Source organism: Trichosurus vulpecula, chromosome 3 (assembly GCF_011100635.1).
Source record: "Trichosurus vulpecula isolate mTriVul1 chromosome 3, mTriVul1.pri, whole genome shotgun sequence".
Taxonomy (NCBI): Eukaryota; Metazoa; Chordata; class Mammalia; order Diprotodontia; family Phalangeridae; genus Trichosurus; species Trichosurus vulpecula.
In genome coordinates, this window is record NC_050575.1 from 397443766 (window position 1) to 397457183 (window position 13418).

At 46.8% G+C, this 13418-nt stretch overlaps 1 protein-coding gene across 3 annotated transcripts in view; it reads left to right on the forward strand.

The window, feature by feature from the left end:
• Positions 1-11029: 11029 nt before the first annotated feature.
• RFWD3 (ring finger and WD repeat domain 3) overlaps positions 11030-13418 on the forward strand; it is a 43880-nt gene continuing 41491 nt past the window's right edge. For 2 of the 3 annotated variants that reach the window (XM_036752579.1, XM_036752581.1), the window contains exon 1: positions 11100-11195. The gene's annotated coding sequence lies outside the window, so the exon portion shown is untranslated. Of the gene's footprint in view, positions 11196-13418 lie in introns of all 3 variants that reach the window. The other variant, XM_036752580.1, reaches the window with a different exon arrangement.

Genomic DNA, 13418 nt, shown 5'->3' on the forward strand with positions numbered 1-13418 from the left:
CAAGAAGGGCCCCTGCTCCTCTGTAACTACAAGTGCTATCACTTCTCTTGACCCTGGAACTGTGGCCAGGTCCACCGCTCTCCTGTAGTCACAAGCACAAGAGCTCTTCTTCACCCCAGGACTGTGACCTGGAACTGCATATGGCCAATACAACGGGGTCCTGAATTCAGCGCCAGCAAAGAATTCTCTCTAAGCTCTTTCTGACCAGTTGTCTGACCCCCTTGCCATCTATGGGCCAAGAGCTCCTGAAGCTCCTGCTGCTACTGATGCAGCTGCTTCCAAGGCCTTCCATTGGTGCTTCTGCTGGTCTTGCCACTGCGTGACTCTGGGCTGGCCCCCACCCTGGTGTCACAGACCTCTCCTGCCAACTTCCTGAGTTATCTTAGGCTGGAAAAAAATGTCTCGCCATGACTTTTTGTTGGCTCTGCCGTTCCAGAATTTGATTTGAGGTGTTATTTTAAAGTTACTTGGAGGGGAATGTTGGAGAGTTCAGCTGAGTTACTGCCTCTTTTCCTCCATCTTGGCTCTACACCCAGATGATTTTTTTCTAAAATGTAGATCTGACCAAGTCACCCAGTTTATTCAGTAAACTCCAATGTTTTCCTATTATCTTCACAATCAATATAAAGTCCTCTTTTGGAATTTAAGCCAATTCATCACCTGGCCCTTTCCATTTTTCTTACACTTTACTCCCCTCTATGCAGGATTTTGCTGGAGCCAACTTCCACTGGCTTGAGAGACCCAATTGATAAATTTTCAATGCAAATCAGGACTTGATACATTGTTTCATTGATTTATAGATTTAATAAAGTAATGGAGACCATGTTGATAATGCTGATTAAACCTAAAAGTGTACCCAAAATGCATTTTTCCATAGAGAGTCAATTGCTAAACATTTACCAGCACACCCCTACCTCCATGCACTCTGATGATTTCTTATGTCTCTGCCTTTGTGTTGGCTGTCCCCAGCATGCCTGGAATTTACTCTCTACTCCCCTTCTCCTACCAGCTTCCCTGATTCCTTCAAGACTCAGCTCAAATTCTACTTTCTATAGGAAGTCTTTCCTGATCCCCCCAACTACGTCCCTTTCTGCTTCACCTTTCCGTCTGACCTTCCAAATGCTCTTGATCCATCTTGTGTATACCTAATTATCTGCATGTTGCCTCTCCCATTAGAATGGGAGCTTTTTGCTTTCCTCTGTGTCCTCAGCTCTTGGCATGATGCCTGGCATATACGTGGTAAGGACTGACTGTCCAATATGTCCAAGGTAGTGAGCGTTCGGACTAGGATTTGCACCCACGTCTTCTGATCCTAAATCCAACACTCTTACCCCATTGTACTATTCTGCCTCCATAACATTATTTACCCCAAATTGCATAGGGAAGAAGAGCCAGAATTTGAACCCAGGGTCTCCGATTTTAAGTCCGGTGCTCTTTCTACAACATCATACATCTTTGTTAAAGGCAATTGAATGAACAAACCATTTACATTAGATCTAACAAAGAGCACTTATATGTCAAGCCTTTGAAAAATGACAAAAATCCAGGGGCAGACAATGGCTACTTGGTGGAGACTGTAAGGCAATAATGCATGCCAAAATGAAATTACCCTTCCCATCTGTCTGGCCAAGCCGAGGGCAGGGGAATGCAATAGAGTTTAGAGATAGCTTGCACACCCGACATTGGTAGATTCTCTTGTCCACTTTCTAGGGACTGTCCTTTTTATTCTCCTAGACAAGCAGTTTGCCTCAAGCGTGCATTCAATTTTCATTGACTCATTTTGGGTGAGTTCGCTTGTTCAGCCATGATCAAACCCTCGGATTCCCCGAAAGGCTGCCTGAAAATACAAAGGATGACAAAGGGTCACAGCGGCTGAACAGCAATTCTATCATATTCATCCTCCAAGCACACTGACTACTTTCCCCAAAGCTCCCCACAGAGGGCTGCTGATAAACTTGGCAACTCTCAATCACCCCCAGAATCTAATATAAACTCCCCTGTTTCACTTCTAACATTCTTCAACACCTGACCCCCATCTATCTTCCAAGCCTCAGTATGTATCCTTCCCCTTCCCACACTAGGCAATGCTGCCAAACTGGCCTCTTCTATGCTCCTCATGGGCAACTTGGTAGCCCAGTGGAGAGAGCACCAGCCCTGAGTTCAACTACAGCTTCAGACACTTAAGAGGTGTGTGACCCTGAGCAAGTCACTTCACCTTGTTTGCCTCAGTTTCCTCATCTTTAAAATGAGTTGGAGGAGGAAATGGCAAACTGTTGTAGTATCTTTGCCAAGAAAAACCCAAATGGAGTGATGACTGTGAATGCTGGACTAAGCGCTGGAGATACAAAGAAAGATCTCACTGTCTAATGCGGGAGACAACACACAAAAGAAAGTTGAAAAGGTGGGGGGAAGGGAAAGTAGTACCTTGGTCGGGGAGGAGCAGTGCAAGATGTTGGAGAAATCCAAAGGAGGAGATCTGAGTGGAGAATGAAGAGATGGCTGGTCTGGGGACCCTCCATAAATGGAGGTTTGAGGAAATGCTCTCTATTCTTCCCTCCAATCAGAGAGGTCCCCAGGACAGGGTGTGCTGACGAGATGTGAATTCTAAGGCTGATCTCAACATGCAGCTTGATGAAGGAGGTTTGGGGGGAGCATGATGGTAAAGTCCAGAGAAGCCCAGCAATGTAAGAAATGAAAAGGGTATTAGGAGCTCCCCATCCCCCCACATACACACACACATGCATGCATACACACAGACACATACATACGCATACACACATACACACACGCACACATACCCAAACACAAACACAGATACACACATATACACATGCATTCATACATACATGCATGCACATGCATGCACACACATACACACATACACATACTCCTTTTCCATTTCTTCAGTCTCTGTTGGTTTTTCTATGGGGATTAACTTAAGATGGTATCTCATACTTCCCCTCTTTTTGTTATTGTACCTTTAATTTATTGGGCATATTTTTTGTATTTTGTAGATGATAAGCCTCCAACTCCTATACCTCTATATAGCATAGAGGTGACCCTGGATTCTTGAAGGCTATTGGCAGGTGCTACCGTACCACAAAGATGCTGAGTATCTTTCTAACCAACATTCTGAGTCTGCTTTCCAAGGACCAGGGAGGCTCACCAGTGGGCTGGGTATTTGGTAAAAATTCTTTGGCCACGGAAGCCCATGGAATGAAGAAAAGCACAAAATGGTCCTCAGTCCTGAGAAGCCCTCGTTAGCCTCTGAAGTGATGACGGCAGAGTGATGGAAAAGGGAGCAGAGAATTGCTGGAGGGTCCGTGAAAGGCTAAGAACACTAACACTGTTGGGAGATGGGTGAATTAGTCTCAGGAAAATCTCTTGGATCTAGATTTCCATGCCCTTTGACCGGCAATACCATTATTTTGACCTCGCCCACACATACAAAAGTATTGATAACATCACTTTTTGAAATAGCAAAGAATTAGAAACAGTCAGTGCCCATCAGTTATGGAATGGCTCTACCAATTGTGGTATATAGATATAGCAAGACAGCAAACCATAATGAGAAATGACAAATAAGATGGATTCAGAGAAACCTAGAAAGATTTGTATGAATTGGTATGTATGAAGTGAACCAAGAAAATATTTAGACAATGACTCTAATAATGTAAAGCTGGTTTTGCTGTCTAACTAACCTCTGGCCCCTAATGATAGGGACTGAGCTGGTAGAAGGAGAACAAAAGACAGGCCTTCGGGTACCCTAGAAGGGCAGATTAGTAGCCTGGCTCTGAGGTAGAGAACCAGAACACTGTACCTGTGCAGACTTGCCCAAGATAAAATTGGGCCATTTTCCCATACAAGTCAGCTCTACTGAGGGGATTTTACAAACTCGTGAATTTATTACTACACTACTACTCTAACACCAGCTGTATTCTCACTATTGTTGGAAGGCAGAGGTCAGCCAATCAGCAAACATTTATTAAGAGCCTACTATGTACCAAGCACTATACTAGGTGCCAGGGATACAAAGAAAGACAAAAGATAGTCCCCACTCTTGTGAGGCTCAACAGTCTAAAGGGGAAACAACATGAAAACCACTATGTGTAAACAAGATATAGTCACCATATTTTAAAGATAATCAATGAATGAAAGTACTAGAATTTATAGGGATGGGGAAAGACTTCCTGTAGAAGGGGGGACTTTAGTTGAGACTTGAAGGAAGCCAGGAAGCAGAGATGAGAAGGACAGTATCCTGGGGGAAGTCTGGGAAGTCACTGAGAAGTTGAGAGCTCCCCATCCTTGCAAGTCTTCAAACGAGTGGCTGGAGGATCATCTTGTCCAGGATATGCAGAAAGATCTTCTGTTTTAGATGCGAGTGGAATTGAAGGATATCAGAGATCCTGGGAATTTGAGATGAAGACCCTGATCCCAAGGGCCATCTGAAGAGGTTTCTGCTCACGCTATTCAATATTTTTATAACACTGTCAACCCAAAATAAACACTAAGATCTTTGAGAACCTCCACAACTGGCAGGGTTATGCAGAGTGTCCCAGGACATAGAGGTTCCTGAGAGACAGACAAATGAATGCATGAATGAATGAATGAACACGCATTTATTAAGCGCTTACTATTTGCCAGGCACCATGCTAAGCAATAATTATACAAATACAGAGCACTCCCCCATTTGCATTTGCACTCACGTGATTGAATCCCCAGGAGGGTGACCGCTGCTTTAGGGTCTAGGGGTAACCCTATGGATGGCTAGTTCGACTACTATAGTTCACTAGCTTATTAACTACCAGCCTGTAAACTTAGTTAATCCTTAGCAAAGGCATTTTATTCAAATAGCATAGCAAAGAAAAAAAGAAAAAAAACCAACACAACAACAAAAACCCAGTAACTACAAAACATCTTGTCATAATCTTGAGTCTATTGTCTCATAAATACATAAGGTGTCCTTGGAGAGAGCAGGCACAGATATCGAGTACTAAAGTAATGAGGTATGTGTGTAAGGGTGTGTGTTACTCCATAGTCTATTACTCTCCAGAACTGCTGGGGGGTAAATAAACTCAATGTCAATAAATCCTCCCAGTAAAAGAGAAGTTCATTGATGATAAAATCTCTCTCACCATCATGCTCGTGTCCCAAGTGTGTAGCACATGTTGTTGAGTGATTTCAGCTGTGTCTGACTCTTCATGACCCCACAATTGGGGTTTTCTTGGCAGAGATACTGGAGCGGTTTGCCATTTCCTTCTCCAGCTCATTTGACAGAAGAGGAAACTGAGGCAAACAGGGTGAAGTGATTTGCCCAAGGTCACACAGCTAGTGTCTGAGGCTGGATTTGAACTCAGGTGTTCCTGACCCCAGGTCTGGCGTTCTTTCTACTGTCCCACCTAGCTGCCCTAGCACATAGTAATGGCTTAAAAATTACTGCGCTTCTTGATTGATTAAGACATAATTGGTTAATTAAGACATAAAGCTCCTCGAGAAGCTTCCAAAGGGAGAAGGAGATGAGACTTGTTCACAGATTCGGTATCGGTATAGTGAGAAGGAGTGCACAGCTGACCTCTGAGGTTCTCCTCCCCCTCCCCCTCCCCCCTGCTTCTCCTCCTCTTCCTCCCCCTCCTCCCCCTCTCCCTCCCCCTCTTCTTCCTCTCCCTACCCCTCCCCTCTTCCTCCTCCTCTGAATCCTACAATCCCATGAAAAATTACACAAATTGGAATTTGATAAGTGTGTAAGAAGAGTATAAAGTGCTATGAGATCAGGCGAGGCAACTAGATGGCCACAGCCAATAGAGATCTGCATCTGATGTTCAGAAAGACCCGAGTTCAAGTCCTCTTGGGACATTGACTGGCTGTGTAACCCTGGGGCAAGCCATTCAACCGATGTTTGACTCAGTTTTCTCATGCGTACAATGGGGCTCATAATAGCACCTCCCTCTCAGGATTGTTGTAAGGATCAAATGAGATGAAATACGTGAAGTGCTTTGCAAACCTTAAAGGGCTGGCTGTCTTCATTACAAAGGGGAAACCGCTGTCAAGTAGGGGGATCAGGAAAGGTTTGGAGGAGAAGGGAGAGTTTGAGGTTGAGGAGAATTGGGGGGAGTTGGGGGAGATTTTTAGGAGTGTGGGAGCAGGCTGTGGTTTCCTGAATTAAACATGACACTGAGAAGAGAAAGTGCGGGATGTATGCTGGGCTCGGTAGGGCGTCCTCTTTTTCCTCCGGCCCTTGTAAGGAAGCCCCTGGGTCTTCAGAGGGTAAGACTTAGGGTAGGGGGGGAGGGGGGAAAAAAATCTTTCTTTACAGATTCAAGAGACACTAGCTCCCTCTTGTGGCCTCTTTGCAAATGGCGCTTCCAACCTGGACTCTCGACTTCCAATGCCCAGGAGCACTGAATGGACTTCACTCCGTTTTAGTGTTTTTTAATCAGATCTTGAATTAGGATAAGATTTTTATTTATTGAAATTTTCCCAGGAACTATCTTTAGGGATATCTTGAGGCAAAATTGTGCAGTAGGCAAGGTTTATTTGATCCCTCTCTGTGTTGGAGCTCCCAGGAAAGCACTCAGTGCCCTCAAACCGCTGGCCTTCCACTCCTCATTAGCAATGCCCCATGTTCTGGACCACTATGTTTCCTGTCTCACTCACTGAAGCTCCGCTGTCCTATCTGTTCTTTGCACAAGACCCTCCATCTCCTGACTGCAAACATGTTTATTGGCTGTCCCCTGAGCCTGGACCACTTTTCCTCCTCATCTCCACCCCCCTCCAGGCTTCCCAGACTTCCTTCAAGTATCAAGGAAAGTCTCACCTTCTGCAAGAAGCCCTTCCCAGTCCTCTTTAATCTTCGTGCCTTTTCTCTGAGACTAGCACCAATTTATCCTGTATGTATCTTGTTTGTATATAGATGTTTGCATGTTGTCTCCCCTCTTCAATTCTGAGCTCCTTGAGGGCAGGGACTGGTCTTTTCCTTTCTTTGTATCCCCAGAGCTTACCACAGTGCCTGGCACATAGTAGGGGCTTTAAAAATGCTAGTTGACTGACTATCCCTTTCAAGATCTTGCTTTCTTCTTAGCCACTGATAAACATATCTGAGCTAAGAATGCCCATTTCTGAGGGTGGGGACTATTATTCATTTGCATCTTGGTATCCACAGAGCCCATCACAGTGCCCAACACATAGCTGGTGCTCCATAAATGTTAATTGACTGAATGAATGAATAAATGAAAAAAAGCATTTATTAAGCCCTTACTGTGTGCAAAATACAGGGTTAAGCTCAGAGGATGCACCTAGAGCAGTCACACAGTCCTCACTCTTGAGGAGCTCAAGGGAATCGGATTTAAGTGAGTCCTTAACAGGACTCAGTTTGACTGAGGCAGCTGTCCAAGAGGTAAGTTTGTGTTGAAAGACTGGCCCTCAAAAGGCTAGGGATATTGTCATCATCACTAGTATCTATATACTCTTTACTGGTTGCAGAGTCATTTACAAGTATTCTCTCGTTTAATCTTCACAATAACCCTGTGAACTAGGTGCCGTTGTTATCCCTATGTTATGGATAAGGAAACAGATTCAGAGATTAAGTGACTTGCCCAGCGTCACAAAACTAGTAAGTGTCTCAGGGCAGATTTGAACTCAGGTCTTCCTGGCTCCAAGTCCAGGTTTCTAGCTGCTACATCACGTAGCTGTCCTAATAATACATAGCTTGGGGAGTCACCTGCATAGAGATTTTAACTGAACCTATAGGAACTGATAACATGACCATGGCCTCCTTTGACAATCTGGTAAAACCTAGGGATCCCTTTCTCAAAATAATGTTTTTCAATGCACAAAATAAAGTACATAGAATTACAAAGGAAAATTATTACAAATATTACAAAGGAAAATTATATTGAAATGCAGTGATTAATTTTTAAGTGCACAGACCTAAGGTCTAATAAAGAGACAGAGCTTGGAGTACCCCACAGTTAGGATGCACAGTAGGTGTTCAGGAGAGATGATCCATTATTAATTAATGCTCTATTATACATGTAAAAATTCTAGTTAATACTTTCCCAGAATCTCCGATTCTTTCCTCAGAATTCTTAAATGTAGAAAAACTGAACCGCAAAAGGTTGGCCAGAGCTGTGATTAGGCATGTTTGCACCTGGATTAAGTACTATGAAGTGCCCCAGGGCAAATAGATGCCAGGCAGCCCTGACTGGAGGGAAAGTCTCTGAGACAGAGCTCCTGGGACCCTGGCCTGAGGGTGGGAGAGCAGGTGCAGATCGAAGAGGAGCTCTCCTCACCCTCACCATCCCGCAGCTTCCCAGTTTAACAAATGATTCTTCCTAACTAGATGCTAAGTTTTGTTTTTTTCCATGTTGCCAATGCAGACAAGCACCCTCTGAATTCGGTGCTTTGCGGCAAAGCCCCAAACCTTCTGCCCTGGTTCCACTTCCGAGGTCTGCCACCAAATGATTCATCTGAGGAGGGCCATGTGACAGTATCCTGCTACCGTAAGGAGCAGAGGGGTTGTGAGCTGTCATCTCTCTGCCTTTGAGGAAAGGCCGCCAGCCTGAGAAATCCCACAAATTTTAAAATCCTGAAGAGGCAGAGTTAGCCCTAGACTTGTTTTAATTAGTCTCATTCATAGGGCTCTTGGAACAAGCATTGTTCTAAATGGCACCTCCAGTCCCTCCACGAAGCTACCCAAAAAATCTTTCTAGAGCATGGGTTTAACTAGATCATTCCCCTATTCAAAAGCCCAAAATAAAATAGAAGCTTAATATTTGAGGTTCTCTACAATCTGACTCCAATTCGTCTAATTCTGCCAACTTGCCTTCATAAACACTGTGTTCTGGCCAAACTGGACCATTCTGGACTGATCCTTTGCCGTGGTGGTCATCCGCCACTTCCCTCCCTTTGCAAATGTGCTCTTCATCTGTGTACCTCCCAGAGCCCCTTTCTTCCGGCTTCAGTTCAGACTCTATCTCCTCGATAATCCTTCTCTAATCCCCCGACTAAAGGAGTTCTCCCTCCTATTAACCATACCCCAAGCGCCGGTCTGAATCTTTCCTCGGCCCCTATCCTTCCCAGTCTTCCATCACACCCACCTATACGTCCGTCATAGCCCCTTCCTTCCCATGACACCCCCACTCTCTGAGGGCAGAGATTATTCCAGTTTTTGGATCCTCGGTGCCTCAAACAGAGCCTTGAATTTATGAGGAGGGCTTTGTTCACTGAGACTCAAGATAGTCACTGGGCCGCAGACAGGACTAAAAAAGTAATGTTAAGGCACGGCGGATTTCAAAATTCTTATATTTTTCATATAAAAACATTTTCACTTTACTGATGAATTTGATTCATTTTCTTAAAATGAAATGCATAGAACACAGGCCCTAGAGACAACAGAGGAGCTGAGTTCAAATGTGGCCTCAGATACTTACTAGCTGTGTGACCCTGGGCAAGTCACTTAACCTTGATTGCCTCCCAAAATAAACAAACTAAAAAAAAAAATCCCAGCATACAAAACTGCTATTAAATGTCTGGATGTATCATCCCTGAGAGCTCAAGGAAAATAACACCCAGGAATGTTTGCGAACGGTCCTGCGGAGAGCAGTTTTCCGCTTGTTAAAAGTTGGGTCAGGAGCGTGCCTTATTATAAATTAGTATAAGCAGCATCCAAGGTTCTCTGAGTTTCCCCGCTGTTTAAAATTCTCTTTATTTCCAATTGTACTCATCGATTAGATCATGATTAGATGGCTCGGTAGATAGTGTCAGGAAGACCCGAGGTCAAACGTAGCCTCAGCCCTTACTGCCTGTGGGATCCTGGGCGAGCCATTTAGCCTCCGTCTGCCTCAATTTTATCATCTGTCAAATCTCTCAAGGTTTTGTGAGGATCAAATAAGCCCATAATTATAAAGCGACGGTATACAGTAGGCGCCATATAAAACATTAGGCGCAGCTGTTGTTCTTTTGGTGCCACTTTTCTGCATCATCTCCCACAAGCCTCCCTTGAAATTATTTCTATGAACTCTTCATAGGAAGGAAGGAAGCAATTAATAAGCACCTACTGTGTACCAGGGACTTGCGCTAACTGCTTTATAAATATCGTCTCCTTTGACCCTATGAGGTTGACAGATGAGGAAACTGAAACAGACAGCGATCTGCCCAGAGTCAACTATTAACAATGGTGCTGGAATACATCTGTGTGTATATACACACAGATATATATGTGTGTGTGTGTGTGTATATATGTGTGTGTGTATGTGTGTGTGTATCTGTATGTGTGTATATATACATATACATATCTACATACATGCATGCTTATATAGAGACAGAGATATATAAATGAGCGCAAAAGTGAAATAGATTTCTTCTTGTTTGCACAAAAGTCCCTTGGGATATTAACTCAATAAGGAGATTGCTAGGTCAAGGGATAGGCACGATTTTCTAATCTTTTGCATGAATCTGAATTGTTGGGGGGTTTGGAGGAGGCAATCAGGGTTAAGTGACTTGCCCAGGGTCACACAGCAAGTGTGTGAGGTTGAATTTGAACTCAGGTCCTCCTGACTGCAGGGCCAGTGTTCTCTCTACTTAGCTGCCCCTAAATTGTTTTTTTTTTAATAGACTCAAACTGCACTTTGAGACACATACTTTGGGCATGGCTAATGACTCTGCATATTTGTTACAAGGTTTTCTTTTTCTTTGGGTTGGGCTAAACCAGGTGTTTGCCAGTTTCAAGGCTCCCCAGGGCCTAGGCGACCCAAGAGCAACCGTTCTCCAGCAACACAAGTTTTTCCCGCCCAGAAGTTCAAATGAAATGGAGGTGGGATGAGTCCATGACCGCACAATCTTTTAGAGGGCGGGCTGTACAGTGATGGAAAGATCCGGCCACCAAACGGAGGGAAGTCTCTGAGCTTCCCTCCTCCCTGTCGGCCCTGTCAGTGAAGAGCTTCCAGAAGAGCCAATCAGAGCGCTTCTGGCCCTGACTCCTCCGACCAATGGGAAAAGGAGAGATGGGATTGGCTGGAGGCTGGAGACCATCGTCCAATGGGAGTTGGCGGCGGTGGCGGCCGTGATGGTGTTTGTAGCGGTGGCGGCGGTGTCTGCGGGAGGCCGAGGCCTGAGCTAGCCTGGGAGCCCTCGGGGAGAGCGGACTCCGCGCGCGGACCCGGCCTGGAATCCCAACACTCTCCGTGTGGCGGCGGCAGGTAACGAACGGGGCGAGGCCGGAAGTTCCACGGCGACTCCCGCCTCAGGGCCTGGCGCCTCCCGGCCTCGGCCGTCTTGCCGACCCGGGCCCGGGACCACTGAGCGACCGCGCTAGGCCTCAGTTTCACGTGTCAGATGGGGCCGCAGGCTTGCCGGGCCCTTCGTCCGTTCCCGAGCCCAAGCCCCGGGGTCCCCGGCGGCGGCGGCGGTGGTGGTGGTGGTGGTGGTGGTGCAGGCTGCGGGGGAGGCCCCGGGTACAGAACCCACTGCGGCAGACGCCGGCCGTGGGGCCCAGGCCGAGCCCCACACCAAGCATTCATTAAGCGCCTTCTGGGTGCCAGGCACTGGGGATACTAAGACAGGCAAAAAAGCCCCAACAGCTGAGTACCCAGCCCTGCCCTCAGACAGCTTACAGTCTGATGGGGGAGACAGCACAGGGGGAGCTCTGTTCAGACCACTCAGAGGCCGGACAGGCTGGAGAGATAAGTCAGTAGTATTGGGGGGTGTGGGGAAGGGCTTCTTGCAGAAGGTGGGATTTGCAGGGACCCACAGGAAGCACGGAGATGACGATGGCGGGGGCAGACGGAGGGTCTTGTGGGGGCTCAGCTTCTCTCATAGGGCTGCCAGGTTGTGGAGATGGGGGTGGGAGGCCGGGGTTGGGGTCAGGATTATGAAGGGCCTTAGAACCAGGTGATGGCTTTTATGTTGATTAGATCCTGGGCGGGGCGAGGCTGGAGCTGATTGGTCTCGGGGTGACCTTGCGTTATTTAGGGAGCTCACTCTGGCAGCTGAGTGATTGGAGTGAGGTTAGAGGCGGGGGCCAGAAGTCTGTGGCAATAGTCTGTAATATGTTGTGTAGATACTCCTTTGTCACCAGAGAGAAAGGGGTCCAGCCCAGGGGTGTTGGGAAGATGAAGGGGGCAGCCCTGGGCAGCAGGTTGAAGGTGTGGGCTGACCCCCGAGGCCGCCTGGGAGGATGGTGGTTCCTGCACCTGTACTAGGGAGTCTCTGAAGAGGACGAAAGTAATGACTCGTCCAGTGTAAGAGGTCTGCGGGCGGCCAGTTGTGGTGTGAGACCGGAGGCCAGGAGAGACCTAAGGCTGGTTGAATCTGGCTGAGAATCATCTCCATGGAGATAATGATGAGACCTGGATGAAGACCCAACAAAGGAGTGAGAAGGACTGAATCAGAACTTGGAGAGGAGAAGAGGCCAATTGGCAGAAATATGGAGAGGATGAAGCTTGAGAAGAGGCCATTCGATTGGGCCATTAGGGTCATTGGTAACAAAGCCAGACTGCGGAGAGTGGAGGACAGAGGGTGGGGCCCCTGTTTGCAGGTGACCTCCTAGGAGGAGATGTGGGGCTCAGAGCTTGCCAAGGCATGGATTGGGGGTTTCAGAAGGGATAGGGAGATTTGGAAAAAACCACTGTGGGAGTGGGGCAGTATAAAGACTGCCCTGCTACAATGTATCCATTGGTGGTTGGGTGATCTCCAATTTTGTACAAGAGTGTGGCCTGAGGAGGCAGCCGAGTCCTGGAGTATAGAGGAGTCTAGATGGGGAAGGTGGTCAGTGCAGAGACTATGGCCTGAGAAAGGCCGAGGGCTCAAGGGATTGGGGGTCACCCTGAGGATGGAGAGCAGTTTTGAGGGTTATAAGGCAGAGAGGAAGGTGAAATGATAAAAAGACAATGAACTCGACTGGTCCACATAGGTAACGTGCAGTTACACCTAGGTCAGAGTGCCACAAGCCGATCCACCCAGGGTGGAGATCGGGCAAAGCATGACTGCTGGGTGACCAGGAGGGAGAGGGGTCAAGAGTAAATGATAGGGGTGGCTAGATGGCACAGTGAGTAGAACACTAGCCCTGGAGTTAGGAGGGCCTGGGTACAAATCCTGCCTCAGACACTTGACTAGCTGTGTGACCTTGGCCAAGTCACATAGCCCCAATTGCCCTGCCTTCCCCCTCCAAAAAGAGTAACTGATAGTCTATAGAATAGGCATAGGGGTGCCATAGTACGTAGAGTTCGGGCCTGGAGCAAGAAGACTCGAGTTCAAATATGGCCATGGAACCCCGGGCGAGTCACTGTGTTTGCCTCTTGTGTGAACTGTGGATATGATAGCACTCACTTCACAGAGCTGTTTGGAGAATCAAATGAAACAATTTATGTGAAGCGCTGGGCAGACCTTAAAGCGTGACGTAAATGCTGGTGGTGGTTATCATC